The sequence below is a fragment of the Pogona vitticeps genome, chromosome 3 (assembly GCF_051106095.1).
Source record: "Pogona vitticeps strain Pit_001003342236 chromosome 3, PviZW2.1, whole genome shotgun sequence".
NCBI classification, from domain to species: Eukaryota; Metazoa; Chordata; class Lepidosauria; order Squamata; family Agamidae; genus Pogona; species Pogona vitticeps.
Window position 1 is genome coordinate 137,762,051 of NC_135785.1, and position 21,832 is coordinate 137,783,882.

A 21,832-nucleotide genomic window follows, 5' to 3' on the forward strand; every position below is an offset into this window, starting at 1 on the left:
CCCCTGCGCAGCTGACTACTTCAGTGTGGAGGCAGGACAGGGAGTTTCCCCACTCAGCCAGTTAGTGGTCAGTTGCACAGTGGGGCAGGAAAGGGCCAGCTGGGCTCCTGCCAGGATTGATACACTGCCCCAGAGGAGAACTGCAGCACAGTGTAGAGCCCAGTGAATGGGCCAACCCATTCTGGGGGAGTCCTATAACAACAATACAGCAAAATTTAGCATCATGCTAAATTGGACACACAGTATATGTGGCAGGAGCACAGTTCATCACATGGCCCAGCTACCACACTGTATGCTATTTCAACCGGCCAGAATTTGGGATACATTTGAGGGAAGGTTTAAGCCTCCCCGAGTCATGCATGCTAGCCTTGATGTAGAGTGAACCTGGGCAAGTATTCACTAAAGTAAATTTTCTGCACACCTAGTTAACCTTCAGACCGAACAAACAAAGATCAAAGAGGAAGTATTGATTTAGACAGGTCATGGTGACTTCAAATAGCAGGTTTCTTATCTGGGAGATATTTATGCCCTATATCACTTTGGCACATTTCCATCCTTCCATTTTGCTCCTTCATTAATTTGTGATATTTAAGCATCCATGTGAGAAGTTTGTATTCAGACATGTACCTTTTATCTTTCATAATAAACTGAAAATTACAAGAAAGTATTGGCAATGGGTACTTCTTCCTTGTTTCTAACCTCAGTTAAGAAATCCTGATCAGCATCTTTCATAACAGCTGCAGCAGCATTGTTTCATAGAGTTTTAAGAATCTGAAGCACCTGACATGGTCTGAACAATCCCCCAGTCCTTCTACACTTGCTTGCTCTGTGTGTGTTTTGCTTTTCAGACAAAAAGGATACTAGTTTTGTGCAGAAATGTTTTGTGCAAATTACAAATATTCTGGGGAAAAAGAGCAACTTTGTCTCTCATATTGAAATTGAGGAAGCTTGCAGGGATTGAAAATTTCTTGATGAGGTGTCTCATCAAATCAAGCAATTGATGGCAGTGAGGAATTTTGTGAATATTCTTTACACCTCTACTTAAAAGATAATTAAAACTTAAGGATAAAAAGGTAAGGGAGGCCTCAGAACTAATCAGTGACATGAGGTGAGGAGCAAGAGTGCCAGTGTTCAGAAATGCAAATCACTGTGTGAAGGAAACCAGGATTATGTGTGCTCTGGGTCTTACCAGCGAGGCTGAATTGTAAAAGTGGTAATATGGGCTTTGCAAGAATGCAGAACACAGCTGCATTATATAGTCACAAATAATTTCATTCCTATATTTCTACCAGCATAAGCAATTAACCCTATGGGCAACCAACACAGAGACTATAATAATTAAAATCCCATTAGTAAAATATTCACGTATCTCAAAGTATACTTGTTCTACTGTCTAATAGCATTTTCGGGGAGGGGGGAGTCAATGGCAAAACGCTCACTCACCGCACATTCTTCTTATCCCTAAGCCATTTAAAATACTCACCTTACATGATCAAAATAGGTTAAAAAAAGACTCTTGAATATTCAGATATAAATTGTATGCATTAACTTTTCATTAGATTGTCTGTATTGCTGATCTTAATGGATTTAAAGTATAATATCTTTTTTTCATGGAAATAAAATATGCAATCCATTCTAGAAGCAGAACGAAATCAAAAGTAAAGTACTTCATCAGTGTTACAGAAATGGTTTGATGGAGAGTAGAGGCAGGGATATTTTTAAACTACAGTACTTGATTAAGCCCTATATGGCCCATTCGATTTCTAAATTTCCAATTTTTTTAAAAGAAATATTCATACAGAAAATGTAAATAAGGTAATAATAACTGATCTGAAGTGCATTTTTTCTAGTATTTATTTATATGTAATGCTTGCTATCTCAAAGACTCTATTTGGGTATCACTGGGGCCTACAAAATACAGTAACATTTTACTCCCAAATTAAAGAAACAAATTGAAACATTAGTCAGAGAAGCACACTTCCATCTAGTGATTCTGTCATAAAGAACTGACAGAAAGAGAATACAGTGGTGCCCCACAAGATGGGTGCTCCATTTAACGACGAAACCGCTTGATGTCGATGTTTTTGCGATCGCAAAAGTGATCACAAAACAATGTTCCCTATGAGGGAATTTTGCTTTGCGGTGATCGGTTCCCTGCTTCGGGAACCAATTCTCGCAAAGTGATGATTTTTTAACAGCTGATCAGCGGTTTCAAAATGGCCGCTGGGTAAACAGAATGGCTGCCCGCTGTTTTCTGGGACAGATTCCTCACTGCACAGGCAGCGAAAATGGCCGTGCTATGGAGGATCTTCGTTGGACTGTGAGTTTCCAGCCCATAGGAACGCATTAACCGGGTTTTAATGCGTTTCTATGGGCTTTTTAAAATCGCTTTACGACGTTTTTGTTCTACAGCGATTTCACTGGAATGAATTAACATCGTAATGCAAGGCACCACTGTATATCAAAAGACTGTGGAAAATCAAAATTAAATGGTGGAAATACAACCAAAGCCATAAACACATGGGCAGTTCTAGTAATTTGATACCCAGCTGGAATAAGAGTCTGGACTCAAAACAAATTAGAAGAATTGGATCGAAAAACACAGACACTAATGACCATGCATCATACACTACATCCAAAAAGTAATGTGGACAGATTCTATTTACCACGAAAAATTGGACGCTGTGGATTACTGCAAATAGAGCAGGTAGCTGAGGAGGAAAAATGATTATATCAGTAGAAGCAGAGAATAATTACTTAAGGCAGTGAAAATGGAGAATATTTTGAAAACAACAGAAACAAATGCTCAATATAGTAAACAACAATTAAAAAATAAATTAAACAACTGGAAAAATAAACCACTACCAACATGAATTTGACCCAACTCCGGCAGACAGTGGAAGATGGGAGGGCCTAGCATGCTCTGGTCCATGGAGTCACAAAGAGTCGGACACAACTAAATGACTAAACAACAAAACAACAACACATGGACAATACCTGAGAAATTCTGACAGAAAGGATAATCACAATTCAACATGGGCATGGCTAAAAATGGGGACCCTTAAGAAAGAAAACGAAGGCTTGATTTTTGCTGCAAAAGAACAAGCACTCTAAACCAAAGTGATGAAAGCTAAGATCCAAAGAGTAAGTGCTAATGGCAAATGGCGTCTCTGCAAAGAAAAAGTTGAAACTGTGTCACATCTCATCTGTGAATGTCCAAAGAGATTACAAAGTTAGACATGATTGAGTGGCAAAGTTAGTGCACTGGTCATTATGCAAAAAATATAAGTTGCCAGCCTCCAAAAACCCATGGGAACATCAGGTAGAGAAGGTATCAGAGAAGGAAGAAGTCAAGATATTTTGAATTGTGGTGCTGGAGGAGACTCTTGAGAGTCCACTGGAGAGAACAAACCTATCCATTTTGAAAGAAATCAACCATGAGTGCTCACTGGAAGGACAGATCCTGAAGCTGAGGCTCCAATACTTTGGCCATCTCATGAGAAGACTCCCTGGAAAAGACCCTGATGTTGGGAAAATGTGAGGGCAAGAGGAGAAGGAGATGACAGAGGACGAGATAGCTGGACGGTGTCACTGAAGCAACCAACATGAATTGATCAAACTTCGGGAGGCAGTGGAAGACAGGAGGGCCTGGCGTGAGCTGGTCCATAGGGTTACGAAGAGTCGGACACAATGTAACGACTAAAGAACAACAAAAACAAAGTACAGAGACCTGGCAATCAAAACATCTTGCCTCTGGAAGAAACACACTTCAGTGGTCCACATAGTCATTGGGGCTTTGGGAACAATATCAAGAAATTTCACACAGTACTATAAGCACTTGCAGATCTCAGAAATCACACCATCAGAGCTACAGAAAACTGCAATATTAGGAACAGCATACATACTGCACTGATATTTAACAGATACTTAAGTTTTTAGTTAAAACTTGTATCTGTTATATACCAGTCAATGTTTTTATAATTTTGACTGTGGCTGGTGTTTTAATAATAATAATAATAATAATAATAATAATAATAATAATAATAATAATAATAATAATAATAATAATAATAATAATAATAATAATAATAATAATAATAATAATGGGAGAGAGGCAACGAGATAGAGGCCTATTACATTGAGCTGTTTTGAACACATGTGTTTATGCAGGTTACTGAACATGACACACCAAAAACAGCACTGACTCCAACAAAAATACCATAATGAAAGGCCACTACAAAAACAACAGAAACATGGGCTTTGCACAACACTCAGACACTTATTACCGTATTTTTTGCACCATAAGACACACTTTTTCACCCTCCAAAAAGGGGGTAGAAAGTCTGTACGTCTTATGGTGCGAAGGTGGTGACTTCGCCCCCACTGGCCCCGTGGGGGGGAGCGTCGCAAGGGTCCGAGGGAGCCTTCCAGGACCCTTGCGATGCTCCCCCTCCCCCCCCACGGGGCCAGCGCAGGCGAAATCGCCAGCTTCCAGGTGGGGGGGAACGTCGCAAGGGTCCTGGAAGCTCACTCAGACCCTTGCGACGCTCCTCCCACCGGCAAAATCGCCAGTTTCTGGGAGTGTTTTGAGGCTTCCCAAGCCTCAAAACACTCCCAGAAGCTGGCGATTTTAACCCCCCTGGCCCCGTGGGGGGGTGGGGGCAGCGTGGCAAGGGTCCAAGGGAGCCTCCCAGGACCCTTGCCAGGCCGCCCCCACCTCCCCACGGGGCCAGCCCTGGCGAAATCGCCAGGTTCTGGGCGTGGTTGGAGGCTTCGGGAGCCTCCAAACACTCCCAGAAGCTGGCGATTTTACCCCCCCTGGCCCCTTGGGGGGTGGGGGTAGCGTGGCAAGGGTCCAAGGGAGCCTCCCAGGACCCTTGCCAGGCTGCCCCCACCTCCCCACAGGGCCAGCCCTGGCGAAATCGCCAGGTTCTGGGCGTGGTTGGAGGCTTGGGGAGCCTCCAAACACTCCGAGAAGCTGGCGATTTTACCCCCCCCGGCCCCTTGGGGGGGGTGGGGGTAGCGTGGCAAGGGTCCAAGGGAGCCTCCCAGGACCCTTGCCAGGCTGCCCCACCTCCCCACGGGGCCAGCCCTGGCAAAATCGCCAGGTTCTGGGCGTGCTTGGAGGCTTGGGGAGCCTCCAAACACTCCCAGAAGCTGGCGATTTTACCCCCCCTGGCCCTGTGGAGGGGTGGGGGGAGGGTGGCAAGGGTCCAAGGGAGCCTCCCAGGACCCTTGCCAGGCTGCCCCCACCTCCCCACGGGGCCAGCCCTGGAGAAATCGCCAGGTTTTGGGAGTGTTTGGAGGTTTGGGGAGCCTCCAAACACTCCCAGAAGCTGGCGATTTTACCCCCCCTGGCCCCGTGGTGGGGTGGGGGTAGCATGGCAAGGGTCCAAGGGAGCCTCCCAGGACCTTTGCCAGGCTGCCCCACCACCCCCCACGGGGCCAGCCCTGGCGAAATCGCCAGCTCCCAGGACCTTTTGAGAGGCTGGAAAGCTTCTCAAACGGTCCTGGAAGGTTGCTATTTCGCCTATGCTGGCCCCGTGGGGGTGGGGGTGGGAGTAGTGTGGCAAGGGTCTGGAAGGCCCCCTCAGACTCTTGCCACGCTACCCCCCCACGGGGCCAGCGCAGGCAAAATCGCCAGCTCCCAGGACCTTTTGAGAGGCTGGAAAGCTTCTCAAAAGTCCTGGAAGGTCGCTATTTCGCCCATGCTGGCCCTGTGCAGGGGTAGCGTGGCAAGGGTCTGGAAGGCCCCCTCGGACCCTTGCCATGCTACCCCCACCCTCCCACGGGTCCGGGGGGGCAAAATCGCCACCTTCTGGAGCTCTTTTGAAGCTTCCCAAGCCTTAAAAGAGCCCAGAAGGTGGCGATTTTGCCCCCTCTGACCCCCGGGGGGCAGGGTGAGTCTCTAAAGGGTCCTGGAACACACTCTAGGACCCTTTGGAGGCTCACCCTGCCCCCCACCAGGCTAGAGGGGGTGAAATTGCCACCTTCTGGGGCTCTTCTGAAGCTTTCCCAACCTCAAAAGAGCCCCAGAAGGTGGTGATTTTGCCCCCTCTGGCCTTCAGGGGGTCTGGGTGAGCCTCCAAAGGGTCCTAGGTTGTGTTCCATAAGACAGACCTCTCCATAAGGCTCACCAATTTTTAGGAGAAGAAAACAGATTTTTTTTCCTGTTTTCTTCTCCTAAAAATTTGGTGCGTCTTATGGAGAGGTGCGTCTTATGGAGCGAAAAATACTGTAATTAAGCACTAAACCTGATTGTGCAGATAAACCTACAAAGCGATTTATTCTCATCTTTTAGGACTACATCTGACCAAATCATGTTTTCATATGTGAGACTTCTCCCATGCTTTTAAAGGAATGTTTGATTATTGTTATTGGAGAGAAGAAAGCAGATATATTTTTAAAAACTCCAATGTTAGTTGCATGCACATGAGAAAGTAAATCCAACTGAACTGAGTGGAACTTCACCTGTGTTAGCATGAAGAAGTCTCCAGTGTTTATGTTGATGGAGGCATAATAGGCATATCCTGTCCTAAGCATTTTTCAAGCTTCAGCATACTGTAGGAATTGTATTGTTTACACAGAGGAATATGATGGAATGTTCTCAGTTTTTAAAAAGTGCTGTCAGCTGTGTTAAAATGATGGCAACTAGAGACCGTAGGGAGAAGATTTATTTTGATAAAGGTGCTGCGATCTGGTGTGATACTGACCTCATTCTTCTTTCACCTCATCTTAAAAATAGCAGAACTATAAGAAGAATATGTGCATTCCCCTGTGGGCATCTATGAGTTGTGACACGGAGATCTATCAGGTCACTGTGTAGTGACTGAGATACATAGGAATGCTGGCATATTTGAAAATGAAGATTATTGGTGCCTCTATCAAAACAAGGATCACCTTTCATTTCGTGAACTGTCAAAACAGTTTGAGAATTGCGTGGTGTAGAAATACAGTAAATATAGAGCTAAAAATAAATAAATACATGAGAACAGCATGTGGAATTAAGGACATAGAGGAAAGGAAAGTATGATAAAGAGAGGAAAGGACTAGAGCACCTGAGCCTTTCAGGTGGTGTCACATTTTGCTTCCCATCAGCCTTAGCCAATCTTGCCAATTATGAGGCATGATGGAAGTAGTAATGCAACCGTAGATGGAAGTCACAGATTCCTTATTCTTCATGAACATCAAGCAAACCTGAAACAACTTGAGACTGCATAAGTTAAATTACATTAACCACAACTGGAATGCCCTCTGTGTGGGGTTTCCCTTGAAACTGATCTGGAGATTTCAGTTGGTCCAGAATGTGGCAGCCAGACTAGCAGTTGATGCCTGTAAATGTGACCACATCACTCCAGTTCTGGCTCACCTCCACTGGTTGTCCATGGTGTCCTGGATCAAGTTCAAGGTTTTCATACTCACATACAAAGCACTCCACAGTTTGGACCCTTGTTATTTGTTGGAGCATCTCTCCTTAATGTCATCTGACTAACCCACAACATCATCCTAGTTGAGGCTCCTCTGGGTGGCCACTCTGAAGGAGGCCCATAAATCCTCTACAAGAGGTAGGGTCTTCTTTGCAGTGGCTCCAACTTTATGGAACCAGGTTCCAGACGAACTCCACTTAGCCCCCTCCCTGTGGACTTTTAGGAAGAAATTAAAGACATTACTTTTCAGGGAGGCTTTCCACACTGACCCCAGATGACCACTTTCCTCCCCTTTTCTCTCTCCTCTCCTCTTCTTCCCTCCCCTCTTTTCCTCCATCCGCTATGAGATTAGTCAGTGCCATCTTTTTTTTAGGATTATTGCTATTGGTTTTATTATTTCTATTTTTATTTTTGTTTTCTATTTTACGAGTTGTAACCCACCCAGAGTAGTCCTGTGACACTAATGGGACTGGGATACAAATAAAATAAAGAAATAAATAAATAACTTATGCAGGTCTGATACAAGGATCGTTCTCCCTCTTTGTCTCTCTCTCACACACACTTACACAAACATTGTGGAGAGTGGAGGCATGGGTGTAGTGTGGTGAATGTATGTACGTGTCATATATGTCCATGTACATGAGAACACATCTGCACATGAACATTTTGAGTCCACATTGGGCCTGCAGAACTTATGACCCATCAAAATCTATCAGTCTAGACATTTACTGAATGGGATGCTGCCCCTCGTTCTGTAGCTACTAATAAAATGAATAAAATACTGGCTGACCTGTATAATGGGTGGTTGGGCTTTATTTGGCTCAGTGTATCTGGAAACCTGTAAGTCTGCCCGATATGCAGTACATGTACAGATATCGGCATACTGAGGCAGCAGCAAGGGTGACCAACTTCTGAGCATCCACTGGATATTTATGAGAAAAGTAGGAAAAGTAGAGTGTGGCCTAGAGCAGAATGCACCTAAGTGCCCTGAAGAGTCTCCCATTAAATAAAATTAAGTCTTTTAAAACCAAAAATTGTGATTTTTCTGCTCCTGGATACTTTCAGGAGAAGTTGTTTTCCCTTCTTGGGATGTGGAGGGTCCCCTAAAGTCCCCAATGCCATTTTTTCTTAAACCTGGAAGTTGCCATCTGGACATTTTTCTGTTTACCTCTTAAAATTGGCCACAAAAGGCCATTTCAGGGATCTGGGGATTTGGGGTGGGGGGGCTGGAAACATTTAATCCACATAAAACTGCTGCACTTGATGTCTTCATCGGACTTTCAAAATGCAAGTTATGCTACTGGATTTTAGTCATTATTTTTCTACTGTGTGTCAGACTATTTGTATATTATGTAATTTTTAGCTTCTTTGTCACTAACATTATATGTTAAATATAGCAAATCTGAAAGAGGCCTTAACAGAACTTTCAACAAAAGTGAGATTTAAGAGGTGGTTTTATCAGTGCCATTCTCCACTGAGGCTCCATGCCTGAGAGGGATTTGAACTTGGGTGTCCTAAATCCTAGTCATCATTCTATCCACTACATCACACTGGGTACACACTGGTCACCAACATTAGTAATACTAAAAAATAATTTCTGAGCTATTAAATCATAAACTTCAATTATGTAAAAGTCAATAATTTTCCTGAAAATAAATGGAATACTCGAATTAGAAGTCATCCTGCTGTATGATACAGATGTAAAACATGACTCTTCTGAGGCACAGCATTTATGACATAACACAACTTTCTTCAGAAAAATCCCCTAATAATTTTGTTATCAGTCTCACAACTGACAAGAACTTAAACATGGACGAAATGGGAATATCTTGTGATTTCTAGAAGCTAAATAATTTCAAGCCTTTCACTGTTCAAGTAAGTTATGCAGCTGAACTGCAGATCTTTTTTACAAAATCCACAAAAGAATCAGAGGCATGTGCTTCAACATGTTTTACAAAGCAAAGCTGTTTTGAATGCTTGATCTATTACTTGTAGGCCAGACCATTCTTATATTAAATCAATATTATATTGGTCATAAACAGAAGAAGTCACATCTTGATCTCAGTAATGGAGCTGCAGTAAATGTTTGTCATGTGATGTATGTGGTGCTTTTTATTAGCTGAAATGTTAACTCTGTAGAGCTCTAAGCAAACACCTGCTAAAAGACTCTTTGGTGTTTCTTTCCAATATTAAAATGAAGAGGCATCACAACTTGATTACCATCACAACAGAAGGGGTGGGGAGGAGGAAGACAAAGATTCAAAGATAAAGGGAAGAAAAACCACCACCAGAAAGGGAGCAGTTAGTTACCCTGAAACTTTTCTACCACTCGAGAGCTGCCAATCACAACCAAGACAATACAAGGATATCTGAGTGACAGTTCAGGCTGAATTCATAAGCAACCTGCCTCATTCAAAGTCAATGAAGAGACAGGCCTTACAAGTCCATGCCAAAAAGTTATTGAATTGTGACTGACATCTCAAAAGAAGGGTGTCAACAGAATAGCACGACCCTGTGCTGAAAACACTGCAAGGTTAATCAAAGTTATTGCAATTTTGAGCCTAAGACCTCCTTGAGATTGAATGTTCTTATTCCCATCACTGCAGGAGCTCCTGTCTCCCTTCCGTTCACATTTCCTTCTCACACTTGTATTGTTTGTTGTCAACTCATCCATTGGTGACAGTTTAGAAATAAAATAAAACAAGGTGGTTGGGCTGATAGAAAACATCTGAGGAAAACGTACACAGGTTGAGAAGCATTGCTGTCACTGTCATTCAGGCTCCCCAAATCAGGGTGCTTTTGTCCCTTCCCTTCTTTTCACAGAGGTGGAAGAACAGAAGCATCCCATCGCAGAGCTGGCGTAGGCACAGCAGACAGACAGCATTTCCAAGAAGAATGGGGCCAAGCATTCTCACTGGCTATGGCGTGAGATTTTTTTTTTTTTGGAACTGCAGTTCGAAAAAGTAACTTTCCCAAGCTTTGGTCCAACTTTCCTGAACAATAACGTTCATTCAATTATCTCGAGCTGCTAGGTCCAAATTTATGTCACAGCTTAAGAATTTGTCAAATGGATATAGTTTTTATGGAGACAGTGTGGAAGAAATTGGCAGCTTCCAAGGAAAATGATTTCCACTGAAACTAGTTGTTCCTACACTGCCTGAACCTCCAACCCTTCTAGCCTCCTGCCAAATGAATTAAGAGAAGTAGCCAGTAAGGAAAAAGCCTGCCTCTTGGCAGTAGAATAATCTCCTCCGTGAGGTGCACCTGACAAGATCTTTATGGTCTCTTCACCATGAGGTGACAACCTTTTTACCCAACCAGATATTTTCAACAAGGAACATTTTAAACAATGGATAGGTGGGCTGTTATCATTTTTGCTGCATTCTGTTTTTTTAAACACAGCTGCTAAGTGATAGTACTTGAAAAATACCAAAATGAAGCTTAATAAAAATAACACAAACCTGAAATTTCAGTGTTCCTTTGAGTTTTTAGGAAAGTTACGTGTTTTACTTCCTATCTGCCAGCTGTTGAGCAAATCCATGTTGATGGGTGGCTGTATAATTAGAAGAATCACAACAGCAACACACACAAAAGGAAAAGCTATGCTGGTAAATGTATAGGATCATGACATATCTATTTTAAAAGTTGCTGTTTCCTTTGATACTATGCAAAAGGTTAGGCTGGATCTTATAATTAATTTATTGTGAACTGGAGGAAATATACCTGGACTACAAAAGACCACACATGACCAGCAATGATTTGTAACTCACAACCTCATCTTAATGGAAAACTAGGGTACAATGTTTAATTCTGTCAGTTTCTAAATTTATGCAATGACAGAGAAGAGTATGTTTTATAATGCATACCATTAAATATTAAAAACTCAACCACCTATTTGACCTCACATTCTTTTATTAAAAAGTGAGTTTAATGCACACTTTATTTCACTTTCTACCTAAAGACTCACTGCAGTGAAATAAATCCAGAAGGAGTAAGATCCCACTGAGGGAAACCTAAATCAAGGGAAGGTAGAGAGAAAGTTAAATATATGTTGAATCTTTATGGCACACAGAAGACTACAACGCAAAACCAGTAAGACTAGAGGTTATATCAGAACAAATAGTACTATGTGGCTGAGGGAAGGGATGAATTCAGGTGAAATTTAATGTGGAAAAGTGAAGCATAATAGCACGCTGGAGCAAACAATTTGAAACACTCATACACAATTATGGGTCTTAAATTAACTGTAACAACTTAGAAAACAAGGACAGAATGGTATTGTCAATTCACTGAAGTAGCACTTCAGCATTCAGGAGTAAGTAAAACTGCAAAGTACCTCAAATAACAAAAATACATGTTTGCCTGGGAGACAGATATAACTGGGAAAAGGAACATCTCAGGAGTTGTGATAATGGAAAACTGAATATCTCAAAATGGGCGAAAAGTGCCAAATGTTTGAAAGTAATACATCATTTACACAGCACCATAAGCCTTCATGAAGTTTCAGGAAATAACAAAATATACAGGCCACTGTCTCAGTTTATAGTATAAAGTGAAAGAAATAAAAAATTTAAAAAGTCAGAGATGAAGATAAAGGGAAATGGTTGCATTGATGCTATTGGCAGACCCACAAGTATTTTATTTTAGGAAGCATTTTAATAGTCTTGACTATGCCAGACTGGATTTCCTACCAAATTTCACCTATTGTAAAATAAAAGGCAAACATCATGTTTCCTCTTTATGTGAAATAGCAGAAGCTGGTTGAGGAAACAAAGTGACATAGATTTGATAAGAATACAAAAAAATTCAGAAGTCAAGAGATTACACATTCCTAAACTGCTACTGCACTTTGCTTCAGATAAAAGTTCAACACAAAACTGGAGATTCCAAAACATGTTTAAAGTATTTGTAAGATCTCCATGAAATCACCAATTGACTGAACAGGATTTTGGTGACATGACAGAAAGAACATCACAGTATATGTCAGCAAAATCTAGAACAGTTAAAAACTAGAACAGTCTAGTATTCCCACTTCAAGAAATAATTTTAAGCAGCCAGAGGTTAAAGCTCCCTCTCCTGCTCCCTTAAGATGAAAAATGAACGCCTGAAGGCCAAATTGAACTGAGCATAGCTGAGAACCAGGCTCAACAGAGGGACTAGAACGTTACTGTAAAAACAAAGCTAAAGACCTACTTCTCTCCTTTCAAAATTTCTCTGGACATTATTACTGAATGGAGTGGGAAAGACAGAGAAAATAACATGTGTATCATAATAACTAAAGTCTGACGGATAGTCAGAGATCCAACATAAAATAAACAAATGTCTTCAGAACTTGAGGAGAAAGGAGATGGAGTTAATTCATGATTCATGGATTTTCCTGAGGTGGCTGAGGAGCAGATTGCAGAAGAAGCCTTTCTTGTCAAAAAGAGTTGTCCATTGCTTTGATAAGGAATGTTCCAACTCTATCAAGATTCGTGCCCTGTCTTAAGGAATATGCTGACATTCTCCATCTGCCAAATATATGTGGAAGCAAACAAGCATTCTGATACTGAGACCAACATTCATAAAAAGTCTTCAGTGATCTTTATTTGTACATTTTAGGGTTGGGAGAGATTTTTGTCCTGTGACTAGAATTTATCTGAATTGTACTGCCTCATCCTGATTCCAAACAGAATTTCCAAGCAGACATCTGTCTATTTACAAGGTGATGATCTAACATGTGGATACAAACTGTGTGTGACAAATGTTTATGTATGGAAGATATGTAAAAAAAAGTATATTTAACAAGGAAGACAAAAATACTGACATTAGAAAAAAATGTGCACAGAAAGATTGCTGAACAATAGGGGCAAAAATGAATCCAAAAACCGGTTGCAATCCTCAAAGCCAGAAAGAGATTAGAGCTGGAAACTGGAACATTCTAATAAGCATGTGCTATTTGTCCACTACAGTCTGAGAAGGAGACTTCAAATAGCCAAAGATAATAATAAATAATGAAGGGATGTCAACATAACAATGAATTGTTTGTAACCCATGCAAAAAAACAAAAACAGCAATCCTACCCACCCACCATTAAAGGAACAGACATAAAGACCAAGTAGGCAAAAGGCTCCTCGTGTGTAATTTGATCTGCTGGGTAGCAGTCATTTAATTTAAAAGAATGCTGCTATTGCTCTTGAAGTATTTATGTATTCATTCATCTATTTATTTATTTAAAGAATATCTTTATTGTAACGTCTCTGTTGGACAGAAGTAAATGCATATAATTTAGAAAATTAGACTGCCTGGTTGGCAATTATTACCAAAATTCTCAATTTTTTAAAAAAAGAAAGAAAGCAAAAAGAACGCCGCACACAAACCTTCTTACTGCTGCCAATAAACTAAAGAAATAGTAGGCCTCCAAAGGGCAAAGGAATGTATGGGTGATTATTCTTTGACTAAATTTGCTCAGTTACGGTTTTCAAGTGAATACAACAACACTCGGCATGTGAAGTAGAACTGAAGCCATGACAGGGTGCTGCATTAATGCCATTTGTTCTCCTTACTTTCTACCATCAGAGTAGCTTTTCAGTGTTGATATCTGTATGCTTTGGATATGCTTGCCTCCTCTTGTACTGTAGATTCATTACTTCAGAAAACCTCCAGTTTATAATGTGGGACGTTGTTCTCCTGTGTCCACAATTCAAAAGGCTAGGAAATTGCCAATATTGTTGCATGATAATATGTCCATATTGCTAGCAGGGAAAATGATGCCAAGCTTTACATAGCAATGGTCAACCAGAATGTTGACATCCACGGCAGCAGTCAAGCTGGTCTATAGGATACCCAGTTATGTTTACTAGCATTCACACTTGTTGAGAAAGAGCCGTAACAATTGCTTTGTGTTTGGGCGAGAAGTTAATGGATGAAAAAAAGGAGTTGGCTTCAGGGATCTTCCTTTGCATGGTGTGACTTTTTTCCTGCTGGCAACATGGGATACAAAAGCACAATATCCCATATAAACCAGAGGTTTTAGAAGAATTGAATTTCTTGGCCTTTTAAAATTGAAGTTCAAGTATACATATACCACACACACGCATTTCTACAGAAACTTCCCTTATGTAGGCAAAATCCAAAGACACAAAACAAAACAACGACAAAAACATGTGGCTCCTAAAAGACTAACTCTGATATTTTAATGTGAGCTTCTGTGCACACATCCACTTTGTCAGACATATGGAAACAGAATGAAATGATGCAGTGGTTCTTAACTTTTCCTTTACCAAGGACCCTCTTTAAATATCTTTGCCCTCCCAGCCATGGAATAAAGACATGAGACAGTGATATGGGTTAAATATGGGCCACACTTTATTGATATAAATTCAGATTGAAATTTGCCATTCTTTGGCAAAAGGAGAGAGGCTGCTGTAGTGCGGAAAAAGGTAAGTGGCAAGGGTATCCAAATACCCCTTGAGTTCCTGGCCCCAGGTTCCAGCAGTTTTAAATACAGCAGGAACCCGGCCAGCCACTAATAAACACCGCCAGACCTCAAGCCATCTTTAGTTGATAACTGTTGGTCCGGAAGTGGCCCAGCGCATCTTCCCGCCACAGGCACTGTAATCACATGATCCGCAGTGCCTGGAGGTCGGATGCGCTGTTGGCTTACCTGAAATTACAGTGGGACACACTGAAAATACCTGTTTTTTTCCGCACTACCTGCCAATGTAACCAAAAATTTCCACCAAAATGCCAGCAGCCCTTTTCCAAGTGTGGGATAGGTGAAAAATCCCCCCCATCCAAAGGCCAATCAGGATGAAGGTCAAAAATTCCTATCCGGCCCCTGTAAAGGCGACCTGGAAAACTCACACTAGAAATAGGGTGGACAGATTGGTGCCCAAAAAGGAAGAGGGTGGTGTGAGTAACCTGGTGCTCCCCCCTCCTACTTACAAGTCTCATGAGACTAACCAGTCTCACGTTATCTGGGGTGTAGGGCAAAGAGCCAGCCTTGCTGCTCAAAGTCCACGGACTCATCAGCGCCTGCAACATTTGTTGCCATGGACCACCAAGACTTAAGATTTAAAACCCTAAAGTGCATCAAATGTGTATTTAAACTTTCTCATGAAGAATCTTCAGATTTGGAGAGAAGGGAGAAATAAATTAACCTGTTAATGCATACACTCCTGTTATAATATTCTGATTGGAATGATTCCATACAAATTTAAAATTCTCCTCCGCCCCCTCATAAAACAAAAATACCCAAACAGTGACTTAACTCAACAATGATTAATGAACCAAAGAAAGTTTATCACCTGGAGTAAAGTGTTTTCAGAACCGGAATTGCAAGAACTAGAAAAAGTGGCAAAATTAACACAGAACAATGACCATAATATGGAAGAAAAATGGAGGGAGGTGAACACAATAGTGGAAGAAAATGTATCAATAGAGGAACAACTTATGGAACAACCCAGAAATTATGAGTTGACAGAATGGCAAACATCACTGAGGGAAAAAATAGTAACCCATATTACTCAGAATACAGAAAGACAAAGGCTCCACAATTTGTCCCAATTACAAAGTAAACCAGTAAAAGATGTACTGAATGATGCAAATGTTGTCATCAGAACAATCCTGATCAACACGCTAAAGAAAACAAACCAGCTCATGTATAACACAGCTACCATAATAACCATGGAACTTGGTTATAAGCTGCAAAAACCCTAGAAAACTCGTGGCACCCCAAAATTGAAAATTTGGCTGGAAAGAAAAATAAACAAATTACACACAGACATTAGTAACTTAAAATACTTGAAAGATTCCAAACTTAAAAATGAAAAAGTAAAGGCTAGACTATGCAAAATATATGACCTAGAAAGAAAAACAATTGTTGAAAGTATAGAAGAATTAAAACAGTGGGTAACAGCTACAGGAAAGAAAACTGAAAGATATGATGGATGCTTGAAACAACATAGAGAAATTGCACAATTTCAGAATAACCAACGATTATTCTATACATCACTAGGAAAAAATGTAGAGCAAAAGAAATTAGGCCCATGTAAAGCTGATGCTCTAAAGTTTTGGAAAGAAATGTGGGAAAACCCAACTGGACATAACAAAAATGGCTGATGGATTAAAGACATTTTTAAAGAAATTCAAGGGAAACAAATGGGTGCTATTATAACTGAAATGATTAAGAGGCAAGCTGCGGGCTAAATCGCAGAAGCCTGTGCTGCAGGGTCAGAAGACCAAGCAGTCGTAAGATCGAATCCACGCGACGGAGTGAGCGCCCGTCACTTGTCCCAGCTCCCGCCAACCTAGCGGTTCGAAAGCATGCAAATGCAAGTAAATCAATAGGGACCACCTCGGTGGGAAGGTAACAGCGTTCCGTGTCTAAGTTGCACTGGCCATGTGACCACAGAAGATTGTCTTCGGACAAAAAACGCTGGCTCTATGGCTTGAAAACGGGGATGAGCACCGCCCCCTAGAGTCGAACACGACTGAACAAAAAATTGTCAAGGGGAACCTTTACCTTTACTTAAAGGCTTTGAAAAATTCGAGTGCACCTGATCCATATGAGCTGCACAGATTTTTGTTAAAGCATCTAACAAGTCTCCATCAACATACAGCAGTGCAATTAAACCATTTACTTCAAAATTCTACAGCTGAAGATTGGGTGACAACAGGCCACACATTTCTGATAATAAAAGATAATCAAAATGTAATGAATCCAGTAATTATCAACCAATTACAAGGCTTTCCAACAATATTCAAGCTCCTCACAGGAGCACTTGCAAGATCAATATATAATTACTTAACTGAATGCTCTGTATACCCCACTTAACAGAAAGGAAACTTTAAAAAGTCAAGAGGCACAAAGGATCAGCTGCTTATTGATAAAATGATATTAATGAATGCAGAAAGCCAAAACAAAAACAAAACAAAACAAAAAACATATTAATATGGCCTGGATAGACTATAAAAAGTATTTGACTTATTGCCACACAACTGGATTAACACCTGCCTAAAAATGTTTGGGATTAGTAAAAACATTCAGAAGTTCCTCAAGATAAACATGGAAAAATGGAAAACTGTCTTAATGGTCCATGGTGAAAACACTGGGGAATTTAGCATCAAAAGAGGAATATTTCAGGTAGATTCTTTGTCACCATTGCTGTTTAATATCTCACTAATCCCCATATCAATAATTTAAAATACAACTGGATTGGGCTACCATGTTTCAGAACTGCAAGGAAAAATCTATAATCTGTTATACATGGATGACCTAAAACTATATGCAAAAAGTTCTAATGAGGTAGAATCACTTCTAAAAACAATGTGAATATTTAGCAAAGATATTCAAATGAAATTTGGAATTGACAGATGTGCAGCTCTGTCTATACACCATGGCAAGATCCAAAACTTGGATGGAATAGAGTTTACAAATTGTGATATTATAAAAACACTATCAAATGATGGAAACTATAAATATATTGGAATACTAGAAGCAGTTAGCAACCTTCACATAAAAGTTACAGAACTGACAGGGAATATATCAAAAGACTGTGGAAAATCTTAAAATCAAAATTAAATGGTGGAAATACAATCAAAGCCATAAACACACGGGCAGTTCCAGCAATTAGATACCCAGCTGGAATAATAGATTAGATCCTTATGTAGAATTACAATATTTCACAGGAAATTGGGTGGGGGGCAGAATAGGGAGAAAGGAAGACCTAACATGAGACAGATTGTCTCAATAAAGGAAGCCATAGCTATTTGTTTGCAAGACCTGAGCAGAACTTGCTAGAAAAGACAATATTGCTAAGAAGGGGGGGGGGCAGTGGGAAGAGAGAACAATCTAAAATTAGATGCATACTGTTAGTTGCAATATCTGAGCAGAGCTTTTAACAATGCGATATTTACTCTGCTACACAATAACGTAGCTGCACTACAGTGCAGGTATAATAAAAGGTATGTACTGTACTAGGTTCAGTTCATACAGAGTGCTCTCTAGGTTCTTATCAGTTCTCTGAAGAATGTCACTCACAAAAAAGAATGTGTAGAAGATCTAATCCTAAATTTATGGAATTCATTTCCTAGGATGACTCACCAGGCAAACACTCTTTAACTGCAGATGCTAGATAAGTACCACTTTTTTCCCCAACTGGGACTTTTTAATTCCATGCTTGAACCTGTATTAATTATGGCTTTCCAGTAGCTCTTAATGAGATTGATTTGGTTTCTCATGTTTATTGTATGGATTTTATTACTGCCTGTATTTTATTATGTTCAACCATGGGAACAATTTGGCTGAAGCATGGTGTACATATATACAAAACAAATACAGAAAACCTTCCATATCCCTCTCCATTGCAAGTCCAAACTGGTAATCAGTTTTTGCTTCTCATATGCATAATACTAATAACGATGCATCAGTTTGATTTTACAAATTTACAAAATAATAAAAAATACATTAGTCAGTGCAGACAAAGAAAGAAACATACACACCAGCACAGTAAGTGGGAGGTCTTTGCTTACAATTTAGTGACCAAGAAGAGTTCAAAATTCCAATACAACAGTTGTGCTGGATCTATATTCCATAGTCTACTGACTTCAAACACAGTGGTCCTAAATAGGCAAGATTTCAACCCCCAGATAGCAACATCCCATTAGTAACAGTTACTGTGACGTTTTCACCTTTAAACGTTTTAGAGAGCAAGCTTGCTGCTATAGTCCATTGGTAATGAGAGAATGACTGAAGATGCGAGTAATCTGTTTCCCTTTCATTTTGATTTCATTTAAAAAACCCTCAGGTTCTTATGCTCTAACTTAAGGTAGAGTCACACTATGAAAATGAATCAGTACTGTAACTAGATCAGGGTTTTTGTATTAAACTCATATAGAAGCCACATGGTATTTGGGTCAGTGTGTGTGTCTTCTTGGGTAAACTTAATCCATTTTTAAAAATTTTTGTATCTTGATGGAGGGGGCTACACTGGCTTTTATAATTGTTTCATTTGAAGCTTTGTCCTTCACCCACTTGCCTTGCCCTCATGCTGGCCCTTGGCCCTGCTGCTGTGGTGGAGAGGGTGGGTCTGCTGGCAAAGCTGTTTTCCCTTTAGAAAGCTTGGTTGCTTCTGTCCCTTTAAAAAATGCTCAGCAATTCCCTGAGAAGCAGAGAGAAGCAGCATTTAGGAAAAGAGGCAGAGAGAGGAAGAGAGAGCTCTTAAGGACTAGAAAGGGAAAGAAAGCCGTGCATGGCTCCTGAAAATATTCTGGCCCCTTTTGGCTTCAAAGAACACCAACTCAGGATGGACTGAGGATGTTTGCAAAGAGGCAAAGAGTCTTGATGAGACTTGATCCGCCCCAAAACATTGTCATGCCATATGCCCCATTTGTACCCACAGAAACAAAGAAATGGAGGGTACATGGCTTTGCAGTGGTGCAAAAACAGATTCAAGCATTAATCCTCATTGATTTAACATGGGATCATCCCCAAGCCACTGTCCAATCTGTGGGTGGAGATGGTGCTTGTGACCGAGAGTGGTTTGGAGATAATCCTACATAAAAACCATGTGGATCCATGAGGACCTGTGCAGAGGTGGCAGGGGCACCACCATTGCTGCTGCTGCTGCTGCTGCTGTCTCGCCTTGCCTCTTCCATCCAGGTGGCAACAGTGAAGCCTCACTTACAGGGGGCTGGCACACAAAAGAAACTTCCTTCTACCCACCTCTCCGTCCTCTTTGGCAGAGGAGAGACCAAGACATGCACACACTCATGGAGAACTAGCATGGTGACATAGAAATGGGGAGCAATTTCCCCTGACAGAGAAGTGCACATTGGCAAGTCAATTCATTAAAGCAGCAATATGACACCTGAATTAAAATCAGGCACAGGAGTTAAAAGAACACCCTCTCAAACAGAAAAAGATGAGTTCAAGCTGGGGGGGGGGAATGAGCTTCCTTTTATGTTATATAGACACCTTTTTTAAAAAAAATAAAACTTGCTAGACACGGTTCAAATTTTGGTTCTGTGGGTAATGGGACTGAGCTCTTAAGAGCCTTCAAAAATGAAATGCAATTACATTTTCACCCCTGAACTGACTAAATTCAGTAGGCAGGGCTATTCTCAGCATGAAGTAGACCATGTTGTAGTTCCATTACCACATATGTGTTAAAACAGGAATAATAATTTTAAAAGATCACTGGTTTTTTTAAGACTTGTATAATGTAATTTCTTCACACCTGTCTAGAGCTGTAGTGAAAACACACACATCTCACCTCAAAATCCACACATTTGTGAAACGAAGAGGCATTTCAGAGGAACAGGATATGAATAAAACTAAGCACACAACTCTAATGCATAAAAGTTAAAACATGCGAATAGGAAGAAATAAGCACAAACGGCCACTAATCAACAGGGAAAACGACAACTTAGGTAAATGAGTACCTAAATGCACACATCAGAAAAAAGGTGCTTTAAAATGTCAGAAATCCAATGTGGACTGGAAAAATCCCTAGTCTCACAATCTGATCTGAAACAAGGATGGGAAGAAAAGGGATTCAGAGAAATAAAACATTCAACTCAGAAAGATGTTCACATCCTTAGTTGTTTCTCTTAGTTGCGTCTGTGAATGTGCTGGACCCTGTGACCTCTCAGCGGCTTTCTAGACTATTGACCATAACATCCTCCTGATCCATCTCTCTGGAGTGGAACTTGGGGCCACTGTTCTATGGTGGCTCCAGTCCTTCCTGGAGGAGAGAACTCAGAAAGTGGTGCTTGGGGGATTCATGTTTGATACCCTGGCTGCTGAACTGAGGGGACCCTCAGGGGTTCTGTTTTGTCTCCTATGTTATTTAACATCTACGTGAAATTGTTGGGAGATTGTCCGGTGTTTGGGTTTTTGGTGTCACAGTATACCAGTGACACTCAACTCTACTTTTCCTTGCCACCTAAATCCAAGGAAGCTATTTTGGCTCTAGATAAATGTTTAATGTCAATAATAGATTGGATGAGGGTGAATAAATTGAAACTTAATCCAGACAAGACAGAGGAGCTTCTGGTCAGTCAAAAGTCAGATAAAGGAAAAGGATGCAGCCTGTACTGGATGGGATTACACTCCCGTTGAAAATATCAGGTGTGCAGCTTGGGGGTGCTCCTGGATTTATCTCTGAGCCTGGATGCCCAGGTTTCGGCAGTGGCCAGGAATGCATCTGCACAATTAAAGCTATGTCTGTTTCTGGAGAGATCTGATCTGGCCATTGTGACGCACACCATAGTTATATCCTAGCTGATTACTGTAATGTGCTCTATGTGAGGCTGCTAATAGAAAGTATCAAGCAACCTCAGTGAGTCCAAAACAAAGCAGCCAGATTGATAACTGGGGCTGATTACATGGATCACATAATCCCCCTTGTTACAGCAGCTCC

General features: G+C 41.0%; 1 protein-coding gene and 1 long non-coding RNA gene across 17 annotated transcripts in view; one reads left to right on the forward strand and one right to left on the reverse strand.

Annotated features, from left to right (window-relative positions):
• Nucleotides 1-21,832, reverse strand: part of PCDH9 (protocadherin 9) — a 1,094,858-nt gene that overhangs the window by 938,199 nt on the left and 134,827 nt on the right. The gene's annotated exons all lie outside the window — the stretch shown is intronic.
• Nucleotides 5,978-21,832, forward strand: part of LOC144588282 (uncharacterized) — a 139,030-nt gene continuing 123,175 nt past the window's right edge. Inside the window, exon 1 of the long non-coding RNA XR_013543777.1 lies at nt 5,978-6,194. This is a non-coding gene — a long non-coding RNA (uncharacterized LOC144588282). The remainder of the gene's footprint in view (nt 6,195-21,832) is intronic.